The sequence below is a fragment of the Lolium rigidum genome, chromosome 6 (genome assembly GCF_022539505.1).
Source record: "Lolium rigidum isolate FL_2022 chromosome 6, APGP_CSIRO_Lrig_0.1, whole genome shotgun sequence".
Lineage (NCBI taxonomy): Eukaryota > Viridiplantae > Streptophyta > Magnoliopsida > Poales > Poaceae > Lolium > Lolium rigidum.
The window spans coordinates 79,649,024-79,670,408 of NC_061513.1; the positions used below are offsets into that span (position 1 = coordinate 79,649,024).

At 42.4% G+C, this 21,385-nt stretch overlaps 1 pseudogene; it reads right to left on the reverse strand.

Moving 5' to 3' along the window:
- Window positions 1–2,278: 2,278 nt before the first annotated feature.
- Window positions 2,279–21,359, reverse strand: LOC124662841 (annotated as a pseudogene).
- Between the last annotated feature and the right edge of the window lie 26 nt (window positions 21,360–21,385).

A 21,385-nucleotide genomic window follows, 5' to 3' on the forward strand; every position in this document is an offset into this window, starting at 1 on the left:
CGACAGTAATTTGTTCACCCAACATGCTTTTATCTTATGGGAGAGACACCTCTAGTGAACTGTGGACCCCGGTCCATTCTTTTAATACTGAAATACAAATCTGCTGCAATACTTGTTTTACTATTTTCTCTGCAAACAATCATCTTCCACACAATACGGTTAACCCTTTGTTACAGCAAGCCGGTGAGATTGACAACCTCACTGTTTCGTTGGGGCAAAGTACTTTGGTTGTGTTGTGCAGGTTCCACGTTGGCGCCGGAATCTCCGGTGTTGCGCCGCACTACATCCCGCCGCCATCAACCTTCAACGTGCTTCTTGACTCCTACTGGTTCGATTAAACCTTGGTTTCTTACTGAGGGAAACTTGCCGCTGTGCGCATCACACCTTCCTCTTGGGGTTCCCAACGGACGTGTCAACTACACGCATCACCTTGTCGTGGTTGATCAAGAGGTGGATAGAGACCGTCACGCCGGTGGAGGCGTCGATCACATCGATGAGGCTGTCGGTGCATGACTCCAGCGAGAAGTGGAGTAGATGACGCTCAAGCTGACATGTTTTCGCCTTCTGACATTTGGCAGTCCATCACTTGTCGCCATGCAGACAGGCCTACAGTTGCGTATGGTGATGCGCCGCTCTTGCGGTCGCCGTGGTCGTCCACTGTCTTGTGCGAGCTTACGTCGAGCACCTTCTTGGGTCAGATCATCATATCACGGTCAAAGACGATCGTAGCTAGCAAGACAAAATTCAAAACAACGGTGGTGGCAAGTCCATTTTTTAAATTTCGTTAATGCGGTGTGCTTTTCAGTTTTTTTGTTTGAATTGGTGGCAGGTCCATGCGCTGGTAGTCATCTTGATTGCTTTCTATGTATTACCAATTGTTGTCTCCTAATTGATCGTTATGATCAGTCATCCCTTGATTATATCGATTTCACGATTAATACTTTTTGTTTAGTTCCTTATTTAGCAGTATGGTGTTAGGGCATGCACAATGGTAGAGAAAAAGCATCTTCCTTTAGCAGTCCACATCATCTAGAGAAGGCGCTCAATATTAGAGGTACAGTGCATTATCTTTTATTTTCATCCCTTATAAAAAATAAGAATTAATTATTTTTAGAAGGAAATTGTGTGGCTAAGGGAAGACAGGTCGTACAACAGGGAAAATAGTATTCTCTTATTTCACAAGAGATCATCCCTTAGCTAAGGGAAGACATACTTCTCTTTCTTCCTTCTCTATCCTCCAAGTATGCAAAAATCCGACATGGCAAGCCTAAGGGAAGGCTAACATCACCCCGTTGTACATGCCCTTAATGCTCTTGACGTTGATTTTAGAGAGTGATTGTTGATTTTGGAAAGTGTTTGATTGTATATTGCACGGATGGTTAGATATCAAGCGGGAGCTGATTAGATGGCCTACATTGTCCTGATGTTTGATTTTACCATGCATGTCTACCGTTAGAATTTGCACAAAAAGAAGCTTACATGGACATGGCTATGGCCCAAGATGAAACAATTACGAGTGCATCATCTGCTTCCCTTAGGATACTGATGTTACCAATCATCATAAGATGCTAAGTTCGGCCACATGGTGGTAAACTTCGTCTCCCATCCCCTTCCACGCTACTACTTTTCCACCCCATTTGCATTTGTTTAATTTTTTTTGCACATTCCCATTTTCTCTAGTTACCACGAAAAATAACATCTTGTTAATGGGATAATGTCTAAAGTGCAGATTGATGATCGCTCTTTCATCCCTCCTTCCAGCAATCGCAACTCCTCGACCATCACGCATGGGCCACGTTCCTTCGCTGTTGGTGTCAGCCAATCACCTGCATAGGGTTTTTTCGTCTTCCCCCGCACACCCCTACCGTTGATGTACCGAGTTGATGTCACGGACGCCTCCGCTGACACATCGTACCGAGCGCTGGCAAGCTAATCGTGATGCGGGTGTTTTGCAGCCTCTCGTGATCCTCCTCGGGCAAGTAAATATGAAAACATCACCCGGCTAGCAGCAGGATACATATGCATGAACTTGTTGTAGCCACGCACATGCCAATCAAGATGCATCTAACATGTGGTTCGATTGGCATGCAGGGGCGTTGTACTTCTAATCATCCTTATCCTGGTCCTGCACAACCTGTGCATACAAATCACTTTAAGATCATACACTATTATCTTTTTTTGCAAAGAAAGATCATACTCAATTTAATTTGCTGAGTGTATGGCTGTATGCGTGGGATCCCATTAATTAACTGATTCCTACGCGAACAATGGATATGTTTCAAGCGCCCCAGATGGTGTTCCCTACATCATGCACTTGAACTCACCGAAGTCGACGCTGTCGCCGTCACGGTCGACGGTACATATCATCTTGCACACGGTGGCATGGTTGCTGCCTGGGAGAGTGATGTCTACGGGAGCTTCTATTCTTGTAGACAGTGTTGGGCCTCCAAGAGCAGAGGTTTGCGAACAGCAGCAAGTTTCCCTTAAGTGGATCACCCAAGGTTTATCGATCTCAGGGAGGAAGAGGTCAAAGATATCCCTCTCATGCAACCCTGCAACCACAAAGCAAGAAGTCTCTTGTGTCCCCAACACACCTAATAGGTGCACTAGTTCGGCGAAGAGATAGTGAAATACAGGTGGTATGAATGAATATGAGCAGTAGTAACGGCGCCAGAAAATAGCTTGCTGGCGTGTAGTTGCTGGTGGTAATATGGTAGCGATAGTAACGCAATGAAACAAGTAAACAAGCAGCGATAGCAGTATTTAGGAACAAGGCCTAGGGATTAGACTTTCACTAGTGGACACTCTCAACTTTGATCACATAACAGAATAGACAAATGCATACTATACACTCTTGTTGGATGATGAACACATTGCGTAGGATTACACGAACCCTCAATGCCGGAGTTAACAAGCTCCACAATTCAATGTTCATATTTAAATAACCTTAGAGTGCATGAAAGATCAACACGACTAAACCAAGTACTAACACAGCATGCACACCGTCACCTTCACACTATGTAGGAGGAATAGATCACATCAATACTATCATAGCAATAGTTAACTTCACAATCTACAAGAGATCATGATCATAGCATACGCCAAGTACTAACACGGATGCACACACTCGTCACCATTACACCGTGCGGGAGGAATAAACTACTTTAATAACATCACTAGAGTAGCACATAGATAAATTGTGATACAAAACACATTGCAATCATAAAGAGATATAAATAAGCACTTCACTACTCCATTCAACGAGTGAATAAGTATTCTGTGAAATATATCCTAAGAGACCCACACGGTGCACACACTCGTCACCTTTACACACGTGGGACAAGGAGTCTCCGGAGATCACATAAGTAAAATTCACTTGACTAGCATAACGACATCTAGATTACAAGCATCATCATATGAATCTCAATCATGTAAGGCAGCTCATGAGACTATTGTATTGAAGCACATAGGAGAGAGATGAACCACATAGCTACCGGTACAGCCCCGAGCCTCGATGGAGAACTACTCCCTCCTCATGGGAGACAGCAGCGTTGATGGAGATGGCGGTGGTGTCGATGGAAGAGCCTTCCGGGGGCACTTCATCGCCCCGGCAGGGTGCCGGAACAGAGACTCCTGTCCCCCAGATCTTGGCTTCGCGATGGCGGCGGCTCTGGAAGGTTTCTCGTACCGTGACTTTTTCGTATCGAGGTTTTAGGTCTGGGACCTTTATATAGGCGAAGAGGCGGAGTCGGAGGGTCAACGAGGCGGCGGCACCATAGGGGGGCGCGGGCCACCCCCAGGCCGCGCCGGCCTATGGTCTGGTGGGCCTGTGCCCCCTCTCTGGCGGCTCTCGGGTGTTCTGGAAGCTTCGTGGAAAAATAGGATGCTGGGTCTTGATTTCGTCCGATTCCGAGAATATTTCCTTACTAGGATTTCTGGAACCAAAAACAGCAGAAAATAGGAACTGGCCCTTCGGCATCTCGTCAATAGGTTCGTTCCGGAAAACGCATAATAATGACATAAAGTGTGTATAAAACATGTAGATATCATCAATAATGTGGCATGGAACATAAGAAATTATCGATACGTCGGAGACGTATCAGCATCCCCAAGCTTAGTTCCTGCTCGTCCCGAGCAGGTAAACGATAAACAAAGATAATTTCTGGAGTAACATGCCATCATAAACTTTATCATATTGTAAACATATGTAATGAATGCAGCGATCAAAACAATGGTAATGACATGAGTAAACAACTGAATCATAAAGCAATGACTTTTCATGAATAGCACTTTCAAGACAGGCATCAATAAGTCTTGCATAAGAGTTAACTCATAAAGCAATAATTTAAAGTAAAGATATTGAAGCAACACAATGGAAGATTAAGTTTCAGCGGTTGCTTTCAACTTGTAACATGTATATCTCATGGATAATTGTCAATGCAAAGCAATATAACAAGTGCAATATGCAAGTATGTAGGAATCAATGCACAGTTCACACAAGTGTTTGCTTCTTGAGGTGGAGAGAGATAGGTGAACTGACTCAAAATAAAAAGTAAAAGAAAGGTCCTTCAAAGAGGAAAGCATCGATTGCTATATTTGTGCTAGAGCTTTTATTTTGAAAACATGAAACAATTTTGTCAACGGTAGTAATAAAGCATATGAGTTATGTAAATTATATCTTACAAGTTGCAAGCCTCATGCATAGTATACTAATAGTGCCCGCACCTTGTCCTAATTAGCTTGGACTACCGGATCATTGCAATACACATGTTTTAACCAAGTGTCACAATGGGGTACCTCCATGCCGCCTGTACAGAGGTCTAAGGAGAAAGCTCGCATTTTGGATTTCTCGCTTTTGATTATTCTCAACTTAGACATCCATACCGGGACAACATGGACAACAGATAATGGACTCCTCTTTAATGCATAAGCATGTGGCAACAATTATTATTCTCATATGAGATTGAGGATATATGTCCAAAACTGAAACTTCCACCATGAATCATGGCTTTAGTTAGCGGCCCAATGTTCTTCTCTAACAATATGCATGCTCCAACCATTAAGGTGGTAGATCTCTCTTACTTCAGACAAGATGGACATGCATAGCAACTCACATGATATTCAACAAAGAATAGTTGATGGCGTCCCCAGAAACATGGTTATCGCACAACAAGCAACTTAATAAGAGATAAAGTGCATAAGTACATATTCAATACCACAATAGTTTTTAAGCTATTTGTCCCATGAGCTATATATTGTAAAGGCGAATGATGGAAATTTAAAGGTAGCACTCAAGCAATTTACTTTGGAATGGCGGATAAATACCATGTAGTAGGTAGGTATGTGATACGTCTCCGACGTATCGATAATTTCTTATGTTCTATGCCATATTATTGATGATACCTACATGTTTTATGCACACTTTATGTCATATTCGTGCATTTTCTGGAACTAACCTATTAACAAGATGCCGAAGTGCCGCTTGTCTGTTTTCTCGCTGTTTTTGGTTTCAGAAATCCTAGTAACGAAATATTCTCGGAATCGGACGAAATCAAGACCCAAGTTCCTATTTTTCCCGGAACCATCCAGAACACCCGAGAGCCGCCAGAGGGAAGCCCTGGGGGCCCCACACCACACCCTGGCGCGGCCAGAGGGGGGGCCGCGCCGCCCTATGGTGTGGGCCCCACAGGCCCCCTCCGAGGCTGCCCTTCCGCCTATTTAAAGCCTCTGTCGCGAAAACCCTGAGACGAAAAAAAACCACGATACGGAAAACCTTCCAGAGTCGCCGCCATCGCGAAGCCAAGATCTGGGGGACAGGAGTCTCTGTTCCGGCACCCTGCCGGAGCGGGGAAGTGCCCCCGGAAGGCTTCTCCATCGACACCGCTGCCATCTCCACCGCCATCTTCATCACCGCTGCTGCTCCCATGAGGAGGGAGTAGTTCTCCATCGAGGCTCGGGGCTGTACCGGTAGCTATGTGGTTCATCTCTCTCCTATGTGCTTCAATACAATAATCTCATGAGCTGCCTTACATGATTGAGATTCATATGATGATGCTTGTAATCTAGATGTCATTATGCTAGTCAAGTGAGTTTTACTTATGTGATCTCCGGAGACTCCTTGTCCCACGTGTGTAAAGGTGACAAGTGTGTGCACCGTGTGGGTCTCTTAGGCTATATTTCACGGAATACTTATTCACCGTTATGAATGGCGTAGTGAAGTGCTTATTTATATCTCTTTATGATTGCAATGTGTTTTGTATCACAATTTATCTATGTGCTACTCTAGTGATGTTATTAAAGTAGTTTTATTCCTCCCGCACGGTGTAATGGTGACAAGTGTGTGCATCCGTGTTAGTACTTGGTTTATGCTATGATTATGATCTCTTGTAGATTATGAAGTTAACTATTGCTATGATAGTATTGATGTGTATTATTCCTCCTACATAGCATGAAGGTGACGAGTGTGCATGCTATGTTAGTACTTGGTTTAGTCGAATTGATCTTTCATGCACTCTAAGGTTATTTAAATATGAACATTGAATTGTGGAGCTTGTTAACTCCGGCATTGAGGATTCGTGTAATCCTACGCAATGTGTTCATCATCCAACAAGAGTGTAGAGTGTGCATTTATCTATTCTGTTATGTGATCAACGTTGAGAGTGTCCACTAGTGAAAGTCTAATCCCTAGGCCTTGTTCCTAAATATCGCTATCGCTGCTTGTTTACTCGTTTTATCTGCGTTACTACTGCTGCGTTACTACCGCTTGTTTACTCGTCCCGGGCAAAGCACTTTTCCGGTGCCGTTGCTACTCGCTCATATATATTCATACCACCTGTATTTCACTATCTCTTCGCCGAACTAGTACACCTATTAGGTGTGTTGGGGACACAAGAGACTTCTTGCTTTGTGGTTGCAGGGTTGCATGAGAGGGATATCTTTGACCTCTTCCTCCCTGAGATCGATAAACCTTGGGTAATCCACTTAAGGGAAACTTGCTCGCTGTTCTACAAACCTCTGCTCTTGGAGGCCCAACACTGTCTACAAGAATAGAAGCTCCCGTAGACATCAAGCACTTTTCTGGCGCCGTTGCCGGGGAGGAAAGGTAAACGGCACACACACACCGGACCCCGGCAACTAGCCACTTTTCTGGCGCCGTTGCCGGGGAGGAAAGGTAAAAGGCTCTCATACTCCGGTCTCAGGTAAAGTACTTTTCTGTTACCGTTGTGTGTGTGCTCGAAGCTATTTCCTTTAGATCCTGCAATTGCATCTTTTTGTTTCTTGTTTACACTAGTTTGGCATAATGGACAACAATGAGCTTCTTATTATATTTCCTGATTTAAAACTTGGATTGTTTGATGCGAAAATTAAAAAACCTATGGAATCTTATTTGCATGCTGGTAGTAATATTAGTATGAACGCTTTGAACACCATTGTTGATAATGATATAGAAAGTTCTAAGCTTGGGGAAGCTGGTTTTCATGATCTTTTTAGTCCCCCAAGCATTGAGGAGAAAATTTTCTATGATGATACTTTGCCTCCTATTTATGATGATTATGATGATAGTGGTATTTTCGTGCCACCTACTATGGAGAGTAAATTTTGTTGTGATTATACTATGCCTCCTACACTTGATGAGAATAATAATGATAGCTACTTTGTTGAATTTGCTCCCACTATTACCAATAAAATTGATTATGCTTATGTGGAGAGTAATAATTTTATGCATGAGACTCATGATAAGAATGCTTTATGTGATAGTTATATTGTTGAGTTTGCTCATGTTGCTACTGAAAGTTATTATGAGAGAGGAAAATATGGTGGTAGAAATTTTCATGTTACTAAAACACCTCTCTATATGCTGAAATTTTTGAAGCTACACTTGTTTTATCTTTCTATGCTTGTTGCATTATGCTTCTTGAACTTGTTTATTTACAAGATTCCTTTTCATAGGAAGCATGTTAGTCTTAAATTTGTTTTGAATTTTCTTTTTGATGCTCTCTTTTGCTTCAAATACTATTTCTTGCGAGTGCATCATTAAAACTGCTGAGCCCATCTTAATGACTAAAAAGAAAGAACTTCTTGGGAGATAACCCATGTGTTATTTTGCTACAGTACTTTGTTTTATATTTGTGTCTTGGAAGTTCTTTACTACTGTAGCAACCTCTCCTTATCTTAGTTTTGTGTTTTGTTGTGCCAAGTAAAGTCTTTGATAGTAAAGTAAGTACTAGATTTGGATTACTGCGCAGTTCCAGATTTCTTTGCTGTCACGAATCTGGGTCTACCTCCCTGTAGGTAGCTCAGAAAATTAAGCCAATTTACGTGCATGATCCTCAGATATGTACGCAACTTTCATTCAATTTGAGCATTTTCATTTGAGCAAGTCTGGTGGCCTAATAAAATCCATCTTTACGGACTGTTCTGTTTTGACAGATTCTGTCTTTTATTTCGCATTGCCTCTTTTGCTATGTTGGATGAATTTCTTTGATCCATTAATGTTCAGTAGCTTTATGCAATGTCCAGAAGTGTTAAGAATGATTGTGTCACCTCTGAACATGTGAATTTTTATTGTGCACTAACCCTCTAATGAGTTGTTTCGAGTTTGGTGTGGAGGAAGTTTTCAAGGATCAAGAGAGGAGTATGATGCAATATGATCAAGGAGAGTGAAAGATCTAAGCTTGGGGATGCCCCGGTGGTTCACCCCTGCATATTCTAAGAAGACTCAAGCGTCTAAGCTTGGGGATGCCCAAGGCATCCCCTTCTTCATCGACAACATTATCAGGTTCCTCCCCGAAACTATATTTTTATTCCGTCACATCTTATGCACTTTGCTTGGAGCGTCGGTTTGTTTTTGTTTTTTGTTTTGTTTGAATAAAATGGATCCTAGCATTCACTTTGTGGGAGAGAGACACGCTCCGCTGTAGCATATGGACAAGTATGTCCTTAGGCTCTACTCATAGTATTCATGGCGAAGTTTCTTCTTCGTTAAATTGTTATATGGTTGGAATTGGAAAATACTACATGTAGTAACTCTAAAATGTCTTGAATAATTTGATACTTGGCAATTGTTGTGCTCATGTTTAAGCTCTTGCATCATATACTTTGCACCCATTAATGAAGAAACACTTAGAGCTTGCTAATTTGGTTTGCATATTTGGTTTCTCTAGAGTCTAGATAATATCTAGTATTGAGTTTTGAACAACAAGGAAGACGGTGTAGAGTTTTATAATGTTTACAATATGTCTTTTATGTGAGTTTTGCTGCACCGTTCATCCTTGTGTTTGTTTCAAATAACCTTGCTAGCCTAAACCTTGTATCGAGAGGGAATACTTCTCATGCATCCAAAATACTTGAGCCAACCACTATGCCATTTCGTGTCCACCATACCTACCTACTACATGGTATTTATCCGCCATTCCAAAGTAAATTGCTTGAGTGATACCTTTAAAATTCCATCATTCACCTTTGCAATATATAGCTCATGGGACAAATAGCTTAAAAACTATTGTGGTATTGAATATGTACTTATGCACTTTATCTCTTATTAAGTTGCTTGTTGTGCGATAACCATGCTTCTGGGGACGCCATCAACTACTCTTTGTTGAATGTCATGTGAGTTGCTATGCATGTCCGTCTTGTCCGAAGTAAGAGAGATCTACCACCTTTATGGTTGGAGCATGCATATTGTTAGTGAAGAACATTGGGCCGCTAACTAAAGCCATGATTCATGGTGAAAGTTTCAGTTTTGGACATATATCCTCAATCTCATATGAGAATAATAATTGTTGCCACATGCTTATGTATTAAAGAGGAGTCCATTATCTGTTGTCCATGTTGTCCCGGTATGGATGTCTAAGTTGAGAATAATCAAAAGCGAGAAATCCAAAATGCGAGCTTTCTCCTTAGACCTTTGTACAGGCGGCATGGAGGTACCCCATTGTGACACTTGGTTAAAACATGTGCATTGCAAAGATCCGGTAGTCCAAGCTAATTAGGACAAGGTGCGGGCACTATTAGTATACTATGCATAAGACTTGCAACTTGTAAGATATAACTTTCATAACTCATATGCTTTATTACTACTGTTGACAAAATTGTTTCATGTTTTCAAAATAAAAGCTCTAGCACAAATATAGCAATCGATGCTTTCCTCGTTGAAGGACCATTCTTTTTACTTTTATGTTGAGTCAGTTCACCTATCTCTCTCCACCTCAAGAAGCAAACACTTGTGTGAACTGTGCATTGATTCCTACATACTTGCATATTGTACTTGTTATATTACTCTATGTTGACAATTATCCATGAGATATACATGTTACAAGTTGAAAGCAACCGCTGAAACTTAATCTTCCTTTGTGTTGCTTCAATACCTTTACTTTGATTTATTGCTTTATGAGTTAACTCTTATGCAAGACTTATTAATGCTTGTCTTGAAGTACTATTCATGAAAAGTCTTTGCTTTATGATTCACTTGTTTACTCATGTCATTACCATTGTTTTGATCGCTGCAAATAGTATGATCAAGGTTATGATGGCATGTCACTTCAGAAATTATCTTTGTTATCGTTTTACCTGCTCGGGACGAGCAGAACTAAGCTTGGGGATGCTTGATACGTCTCCGACGTATCGATAATTTCTTATGTTCTATGCCATATTATTGATGATACCTACATGTTTTATGCACACTTTATGTCATATTCGTGCATTTTCTAGAACTAACCTATTAACAAGATGCCGAAGTGCCGCTTGCTGTTTTCTCGCTGTTTTTGGTTTCAGAAATCCTAGTAACGAAATATTCTCTGAATCGGACGAAATCAAGACCCAAGTTCCTATTTTTCCCGGAACCATCCAGAACACCCGAGAGCCGCCGAGGGAAGCCCTGGGGGCCCCACACCACACCCTGGCGCGGCCAGAGGGGGGGCCGCGCCGCCCTATGGTGTGGGCCCCCCAGGCCCCCTCCGAGGCTGCCCTTCCGCCTATTTAAAGCCTCCGTCGCGAAAACCCTGAGACGAAAAAACCACGATACGGAAAACCTTCCAGAGCCGCCGCCATCGCGAAGCCAAGATCTGGGGGACAGGAGTCTCTGTTCCGGCACCCTGCCGGAGCGGGGAAGTGCCCCGGAAGGCTTCTCCATCGACACCGCTTCCATCTCCACCGCCATCTTCATCACCGCTGCTGCTCCCATGAGGAGGGAGTAGTTCTCCATCGAGGCTCGGGGCTGTACCGGTAGCTATGTGGTTCATCTCTCTCCTATGTGCTTCAATACAATAATCTCATGAGCTGCCTTACATGATTGAGATTCATATGATGATGCTTGTAATCTAGATGTCATTATGCTAGTCAAGTGAGTTTTACTTATGTGATCTCCGGAGACTCCTTGTCCCACGTGTGTAAAGGTGACAAGTGTGTGCACCGTGTGGGTCTCTTAGGCTATATTTCACGAATACTTATTCACCGTTATGAATGGCGTAGTGAAGTGCTTATTTATATCTCTTTATGATTGCAATGTGTTTTGTATCACAATTTATCTATGTGCTACTCTAGTGATGTTATTAAAGTAGTTTTATTCCTCCCGCACGGTGTAATGGTGACAAGTGTGTGCATCCGTGTTAGTACTTGGTTTATGCTATGATTATGATCTCTTGTAGATTATGAAGTTAACTATTGCTATGATAGTATTGATGTGTATTATTCCTCCTACATAGCATGAAGGTGACAGTGTGCATGCTATGTTAGTACTTGGTTTAGTCGAATTGATCTTTCATGCACTCTAAGGTTATTTAAATATGAACATTGAATTGTGGAGCTTGTTAACTCCGGCATTGAGGATTCGTGTAATCCTACGCAATGTGTTCATCATCCAACAAGAGTGTAGAGTATGCATTTATCTATTCTCGTTATGTGATCAACGTTGAGAGTGTCCACTAGTGAAAGTCTAATCCCTAGGCCTTGTTCCTAAATATCGCTATCGCTGCTTGTTTACTCGTTTTACTCGCGTTACTACTGCTGCGTTACTACCGCTTGTTTACTCGTCCCGGGCAAAGCACTTTTCTCGGTGCCGTTGCTACTGCTCATATATATTCATACCACCCGTATTTCACTATCTCTTCGCCGAACTAGTACACCTATTAGGTGTGTTGGGGACACAAGAGACTTCTTGCTTTGTGGTTGCAGTGGTTGCATGAGAGGGATATCTTTGACCTCTTCCTCCCTGAGATCGATAAACCTTGGGTAATCCACTTAAGGGAAACTTGCTGCTGTTCTACAAACCTCTGCTCTTGGAGGCCCAACACTGTCTACAAGAATAGAAGCTCCCGTAGACATCAGTATGGTGGACACAAATGGCATAGTGGTTGGCTCAAGGATTTTGGATGCATGAGAAGTATTCCCTCTCGATACAAGGTTTAGGCTAGCAAGGTTATTTGAAACAAACACAAGGATGAACGGTGCAGCAAAACTCACATAAAAGACATATTACAAGCATTATAAGACTATACATTGTCTTCCCTGTTGTTCAAACACCCCACTAGAAAATATCTAGACTCTAGAGAAACCACTCATGCAAACCAAATTTTAACAAGCTCTATGTATTTCTTCACTAATAGGTGCAAAGTATATGATGCAAGAGCTTAAACATGAGCACAACGGTTGCCAAGTATCAAGTTATTCAAGACATCATACCAGTTACTACATGTAGCATTTTCCGTTTCCAACCATATAACAATGAACGAAGCAGTTTTAACCTTCGCCATGAACACTAAAAGCTAAGAACACATGTGTTCATATGAACCAGCGGAGCGTGTATCTCTCCCACACAAGCATGTATTTATTCAGAGAATGAAAATAACAAAACAAAAACAAAAATAAAAGCACAAAGACTCTCCAAGTAAAGCACATAAGATGTGACCGAATAAAAATATAGTTTCAAGAGAAGGAACCTGATAAGTTGTCGATGAAGAAGGGGATGCCTTGGGCATCCCCATGCTTAGACGCTTGAGTCTTCTTGAAATATGCAGGGGTGAACCACCGGGGCATCCCCAAGCTTAGAGCTTTCACTCTTCTTGATCATAGTATATCATCCTCCTCTCTTGACCCTTGAAAACTTCCTCCACACCAAACTCGAAACAACTCATTAGAGGGTTAGTGCACAATACAAATTAACATGTTCAGAGGTGACACAATCATTCTTAACACTTCTGGACATTGCTCAAAGCTACTGGAAGGTAATGGAACAAAGAAATCCATCCAACACAGCGAAAGAGGCAATGCGAAATAAAAGGCAGAATCTGTCAAAACAGAACAGTCCGTAAAGACGAATTTTATTGAGGCACCAGACTTGCTCAAATGAAAATGCTCAAATTGAATGAAAGTTGCGTACATATCTGAGGATCACTCACGTAAATTGGCATAATTTTCTGAGTTACCTACAGAGAATTAGGCCCAGATTCGTGACAGCAAGAAATCTGTTTCTGCGCAGTAATCCAAATGTAGTATGAACCTTACTATCAAAGACTTTACTTGGCACAACAATGCAACAAAAATAAGATAAGGAGAGGTTGCTACAGTAGTAACAACTTCCAAGACACAAATATAAAACAAAATTACTGTAGCAAAATAAACACATGGGTTATCTCCCAAGAAGTTCTTTCTTTATAGCCATTAAGATGGGCTCAGCAGTTTTAATGATGCACTCGCAAGAAATAGTATTTGAAGCAAAAGAGAGCATCAAGAGGAAAATTCAAAACACATTTGAGTCTAACATGCTTCCTATGCATAGGAATCTTGTAAATAAACAAGTTCATGAAGAGCAAAGTTACAAGCATAGGAAGATAAAACAAGTGTAGCTTCAAAAATTTCAGCACATAGAGAGGTGTTTTAGTAACATGAAAATTTCTACAACCATATTTTCCTCTCTCATAATAACTTTCAGTAGCAACATGAGCAAACTCAACAATATAACTATCACATAGAGCATTCTTATCATGAGTCTCATGCATAAAATTATTACTACTCCCAACATAAGCATAGTTATTCTTATTAATTGTAGTAGGAGCAAATTCAACAAAGTAGCTATCATTATTATTCTCATCAAGTGTAGGAGGCATAGTATAATCACAACAAAATTTACTCTCCATAGTAGGTGGCACCAAAAGACCACTATCATTATAATCATCATAAATAGGAGGCAAAGTATTATCAAAGTAAATTTCCTCCTCAATGCTTGGTGGACTAAAAAGATCATGCTCATCAAAACCAGCTTCCCCAAGCTTAGAATTTTCCATATCATTAGCAACAATGGTATTCAAAGTATTCATGCTAATATGTTCCATGGGTTTTTTAATTTTCGACCATGTCTTAAATCAGGAAATAGAATAAGAAGCTCATTGTTGTCCATTATGCCTAACTAGTGTAAACAAGAAACAAAAAGATGCAATTGCAGGATCTAAAGGAAATAGCTTCGAGCACACACACAACGGCGCCAGAAAATAGCTTTACCTGGGACCGGAGTATGAGTGCCTTTTACCTTTCCTCCCCGGCAACGGCGCCAGAAAATAGCTTGATGTCTACGGGAGCTTCTATTCTTGTAGACAGTGTTGGGCCTCCAAGAGCAGAGGTTTGTAGAACAGCAACAAGTTTCCCTTAAGTGGATCACCCAAGGTTTATCGATCTCAGGGAGGAAGAGGTCAAAGATATCCCTCTCATGCAACCCCGCAACCACAAAGCAAGAAGTCTCTTGTGTCCCCAACACACCTAATAGGTGCACTAGTTCGGCGAAGAGATAGTGAAATACAGGTGGTATGAATGAATATGAGCAGTAGTAACGGCGCCGTGAAAATAGCTTGGTGGCGTGTAGTTGATGGTGGTAATATGGTAGCAGTAGTAACGCAATGAAACAGTAAACAAGCAGCGATAGAAGTATTTAGGAACAAGGCCTAGGGATTAGACTTTCACTAGTGGACACTCTCAACTTTGATCACATAACAGAATAGATAAATGCATACTATACACTCTTGTTGGATGATGAACACATTGCGTAGGATTACACGAACCCTCAATGCCGGAATTAACAAGCTCCACAATTCAATGTTCATATTTAAATAACCTTAGAGTGCATGAAAGATCAACACGACTAAATCAAGTACTAACACAGCATGCACACTGTCACCTTCACACTATGTAGGAGGAATAGATCACATCAATACTATCATAGCAATAGTTAACTTCACAGTCTACAAGAGATCATGATCATAGCATACGCCAAGTACTAACACGGATGCACACACTGTCACCATTACACCGTGCAGGAGGAATAAACTACTTTAATAACATCACTAGAGTAGCACATAGATAAATTGTGATACAAAACACATTGCAATCATAAAGAGATATAAATAAGCACTTCACTACGCCATTCAACAGTGAATAAGTATTCTGTGAAATATAGCCTAAGAGACCCACACGGTGCACACACTCGTCACCTTTACACACGTGGGACAAGGAGTCTCCGGAGATCACATAAGTAAAATTCACTTGACTAGCATAACGACATCTAGATTACAAGCATCATCATATGAATCTCAATCATGTAAGGCAGCTCATGAGACTATTGTATTGAAGCACATAGGAGAGAGATGAACCACATAGCTACCGGTACAGCCCCGAGCCTCGATGGAGAACTACTCCCTCCTCATGGGAGACAGCAGCGTTGATGGAGATGGCGGTGGTGTCGATGGAAGAGCCTTCCGGGGGCACTTCCCCGCCCCGGCAGGGTGCCGGAACAGAGACTCCTGTCCCCCAGATCTTGGCTTCGCGATGGCGGCGGCTCTGAAAGGTTTCTCGTACCGTGACTTTTTTGTCTCAAGGTTTTAGGTCGAGGGGCTTTATATAGGCGAAGAGGCGGCTCCAGAAGGTCGAAGGGGCGCCGACACTATAGGGTGGCGCGGCCAGGGCCTGGGCCGCGCCGGCCTATCATCTGGGGCCTGTGTGGCCCCCCTCTGGCCTCTCTCGGGTGTTCTGGATGCTTCCGGGAAAAATAGGAACCTGGGCGTTGATTTCGTCCAATTCCGAGAATATTTCGTTACTAGGATTTCTGAAACCAAAAACAGCAGAAAACAGCAACTGGCCCTTCGGCATCTCGTCAATAGGTTAGTTCCGGAAAACGCATAATAATGACATAAAGTGTGTATAAAACATGTAGATATCATCAATAATGTGGCATGGAACATAAGAAATTATCGATACGTCGGAGACGTATCAGAGAGTCCCGGCTTCTTGAGCACCTCTTGCAGCTCGGCGGCCGAAATGAACATACCACCATATGTCCATGTCGAACACATTGAATGTCTCCCTCATCTCCTCCTCATCCCATCGCCAGCGGCCTCCTTGCAGTCCTCGGTCACGTCATCCAGCACATCGTCAAGGGCGTGGTGGAGGAATGCGGAGTCCTCGAACCGGAGACCTACCATGCCCTCGTGGATGGACACACCCATGGTGGTGGTCAGGCCAGTGTTGCCCGCGATGAGACCAAGCGAGTTGAGCGCATGAGCCAGTTTGTCCATCGTGATCGCTTCGTCGTTGTTGTTGTCAAATAGATCAAACACACGCCGGAGATGGACTATGTTCATGCCGCAGTTGCAGAGTTGGAGCGACAACGTAGTGGCACCAGCACCAGCATCACCACCGCATGTGGGGAGCGACAGGTTTATAGCCGCCGCGACGCTCTGCTCCGTGTGTCCGTATGCACGGTAGCTCTTTAAAAGTATATGAGGAAACCAATCGTGATTGAGGTGGGTGATATATCTGCTGCCGAATACATGATTTTTTTTTTGAATGAGGTGATATTTGTTAGGAAAAATAAGGAAATACTTGGCTTGATTGACGTGATACTTTTTGATGAAAATAACGAAATTTAGGTATATTAATTAATTTGCTGATGATAGCCTTCCAAATTTTTAAGAAAAAAAAAATGAAACTGTGTCTAGGAGGAACTAGACACTTTTTGATATAGTAGAAGCGGGACACGGCGTGACAATTCCGAAATTCGTCCCTGACAGGAATCGAACTCCGGTCGTTGGGGTGCGCCACTGCGACCCCAACCACTAGGCTAAGCCCACGTCGTCATAGCCTTCCAAATTTAGGAAAGATTGATTGGAAATATATCAGTAGCTTTCCTTTTACTCAGGATTTCCCACGTTCAAATATAGGCAAAGATATCCCACGGTGGACGTGAATCAAATGTTAAGTGGAGATGTTGAACGGCCATGATTTCTTTAATGTTTGATGTCAAAGTGCACACCATCCCTAACTCCAATATAATAGTAAAGATATAGACCATGCACCATATAATTTTTGCAAAAGAGCAGCCAATGAACAAATGATTAACGGTTTTCGCAGAATCACAAAAACAACATTTTTGACATTCATGCCACTTTCCATTTAGCTAAGTTATCCTTAGTAAGAAGCACCTTGTTACTAAGAAACCACATAAATATCTTAATTTTTAAAGGGATCTTTAATTTTCAAAGATATTTATGAAGGAAAATATTATGTCCATTCATCAAATCAAGATACATAGACTTGACTGAAAATAAACCCGAATCAGTAAGTTTCCAAACAAACGTATCAGGTTCGGTTGACAAATTAATTGTCATTGCAACCATTTGTTGTCATTCAGACCTCTTCTAAAAGAAATATTCAAAGGCTTGGGAGCAAGTACCGTCGATACGAGAATATTTTTATGTTGAACAATGTTATATAACACCGGATATTGCTGAGATAGAGGCAAGTTTCCCATCCAAACGTCCTCCCAGAACCTCACATTCGTCCCATTACCAACTTTGAAAAAACCTCACTTGAAAAATTCATGCTTGACATTCATGAGACCTTTCCAAAATGGTAAATCATTAGATTTAGCTTCAACTTGTGCCAGAGTTTTATTTTCCTACCCCTTCAGATTCATAATATGTATCGTGATTCGTGAAGTTCGTTTAAATTAAAATAAAACCTTCACATTTACTATGGGTCGTCGAAATACCTTTTCTTGCATACCCTCCTCCTATCTCCTATTTCTTTTTAAGCCGGATTCAACCAGGACCCTGTTTCCACAAATCTTCATATGCCCTCGATCACCCGCCAAGCAACCGCGGACACAACATTTGCAAGAGTACGCATTGTACGCATATAGCACACTTTGCTTTAAGCTTCAAAGATGCCGAGTGTTTCGCAAGTACCCGGTGGATAATCATCTAATAGTAGTGTCCAAAATTTGGAAAAAATCGTAGTGTCTAAAAACAATTCATTCGGCACGGTATCTCTGTTTGATGAGTTTTTTTTGGCACACTCGGCAAACGAAATAATAATCCAATATATCTTCTGGACACTTAAAAAAAACACTCGGCATACGGTGCTACCATGTGTCCTTGCTTGCCGCATCTGATGGAGCCTTGACAGTGGTGCAAGCTTTACCTGATTGTGTTGTTGAAAACACTCGGCAAATATGTATGCCGATAATGTTAGCCGAGTGTCTTTCTTGTGAATTCAGAAAAGTAGTTTGTTCTCCGTATTGATGTATACCATCAATTTTTCAGTTTTTTTTTTGAACAAGGGATCGATCCCAAAGACCGGAAAGCTTCGTTCTATATGGTAGCTGGAGGTACAGCTTCCAGATAGGATCAAAAGAAAATGAGAAATTAGAAAAAATGCCCTCACATTTTTTGCAAAGGATATACCATCACCGGGAACTCTGCCACTTGCGATGGAGCGCAAGGGCATCCTTCTTGGCATAGCAGCCTGGGTTGAAGATGTTTGTCTGCCACCAGTCAAGATAGACCATCATTGCCAACTATAAAGGTGGGAGTGGCCGCCCTTTGAAAATCATGGGCATCAGCACAAGCAATGTTTAGAATACAGCCAACGACTAGCACGAAGTTGGGACACAAACATAGACCTAGATCTACCTCTACGGATCCTAGTATGTACAACTTGATCGACGCCTTTCCTAAGCTACCTCAAGCCGGCGGCGTCGCAGAGGATGGCATCGGAACAGCCCGGAGATCTTGGGTGGACTCTGAAAAGAGCAAAGGGGCGGAGAGACAAGAGAGAGGAGAGTTAGGATGGTTATTTTCGTGTTTTTAGTTTATTTATTGTCCTCTCTTTTACTCTAATTTTCTCGAGCCCTCTCTTGCCCTTTATCTTCCGAGACGCACATTTCCCTCTATGTCTCCCTCTCTCCATCTCCTCCCCTTTCTCTTACCTCTCTTTCGTTCCATTTGTTTCTCTCTCTTGCCAGTCGTTCATTTCTTACCCCGTCGTTCCTTATATCTTATCATGCCGCCCCTTTACCGCCCTCTATTAACAACTTGCCCTCTTGATGAGTGATCATATGCCTCTATTCTAATATGGCTACATAATATAATCTTAGGATGAATAAGAAAAGTCAATTGATAATATAAAAAATTGAAATTCCTTCACAAACTGGATTATTTCCCAACAAGAAGTCTCCCTAAGGGTGCAAATCACTTCCATACATATGTTTCTTTTGTACGAGGAGCCACAATTCACCGAGTGACACATCCGACACTCGAAAAATGCATGCATGTTCTTCGAGTGACTAAAAAAACACTTGGCCAATTTATATTTATCGAGAAAAGGGACCATGATTGCTAGTTGCCGAGTGTAGCACTTGGCAATCCTTTGATGATTACGTGTGAAGCATGCAAGGTGCACCGAATGTTATTGACACTCCGCAAACATGTTTGTTTCCTGTAGTGTACACGGTTTTCTTGCACAATTTTCTATATGGTAGCTTTCCTTTTTATTCTTCCCTTCCGCAACCTCCCCACGATTCATTGAGCTCTTGTTCCCCTTCCCCTACATTGCTACGACTCCTTGTATATCCGATTGAACTGCCTCACCCTCTCTGTTCCCTATGTTTCGTGGGACGGTGACGGCCATCGTTGAGTACCAAGGACACTGCTTGTGGAGGAGGGGGTGAGGAGCACCCAACACCAAGCCCCGGTCCGCCTGGCGGGGTGCAAGGTCAGAGCTGGTGAGACTGACCAGCATTGCCTGGCCAGAGTGCTGCATTGCTTGGAGTGGCATCCTATCAATCTAGGTGATATTTTTTGGTCCTTTGCTTGGAGTGCCATCCATGTCCGTTGGAGTGATTCGACTGCCTCGCCCTCCCGTCCCTATGTTCTGTGGATAATGACGACCATCGCTGAGTACCAAGGACACTGCTTGTGGGAGGGGTGGCACCCAACACCAAGCCCCAATTCGGCCATTGTGGCGTAGCCGCAAGGTGAGCACTCTAGCGGGGTGTGAGGTCAGAGCGGATGACACTGACCATTGTGAGGCCAGAGTCGTAGTGCGTTGCATTGCTTGGAGTGGCATCCTATCAATCTAGGTGATATTTTCTGGTCTTTTGTGGGGATTTCTAAAACTACTTTGTGGTTTTCTTGGAAGTTTGGATAAGAAAAATTGCGAGACATTTAAAAGGGGTTTCCCAATCTTTGTATGTTATTAGGATTTGTCAATTTTATCAAAAATACCCTTAAAATTGTCAGGAATTCTACAAATTTCCTCAAAAATTCAAAATTCTAAAGGTTCTAGAATTTCATTTTGGAAGTTTTTCCAGTAATTAATAATGGATAGCTTTCCACTTTAATCTCAATGAGAGTTGTTGGTGGAAAGTTAGCGTTGTTTCTATGTAGGATGTTTGGACGGCCACGCTATGGTCGCCTATGACAAGGAACTGGGTATTGCACGTAAAATTACCAATATTAGGCTGTAGATTAAGAGAAGCTAATAACGAAAACAACAACAAAAATTACAATTATGGTATTTTTAGCATGATTTTCTCCAAACATTACAACTTGCTAGAAGAGATGTTTTAGATCTTGTTGATGATTTTGGCCTTTGCCTCGCATCAACTTTATCAAAGAGAGGGCTGTGAGCATTATTTTGACCGAGAGATCGAGAGTTTCAACCTCATTTCCTAAAGAGAGAAAAGGAAAAGATAGGCTAATATTATTCACTATCTTTTGTTGAAAACGTGACGTTGGCAATACTATTCGTTTAATTATTTTTAAGTGCATGACAAGGATTGATGTGGCAAGATGGAGCTTTCGGAGGACTCCCCAGGACAATGAGACGGTGCATGCTGTTCGATGCTGGGAAGCGCGCCAAGTGGCGAGGGCTCTGTCAGCCAGCCAGCGCGTCCTGCCCAGGATGAAGAGAGGTGGCGGACGTCCAGCAACGCCGAGCTTAACCGCTCCAGCTTCCCGGTGCGGCGGCGCGTCCGGTACGAGCAGGTTGCGCAGGAAGTCGGGGGTGACGCTGGGGCGCGCGGGATTGCCGCCCATGAGGCCACGCTACTGTTACTCGCTAG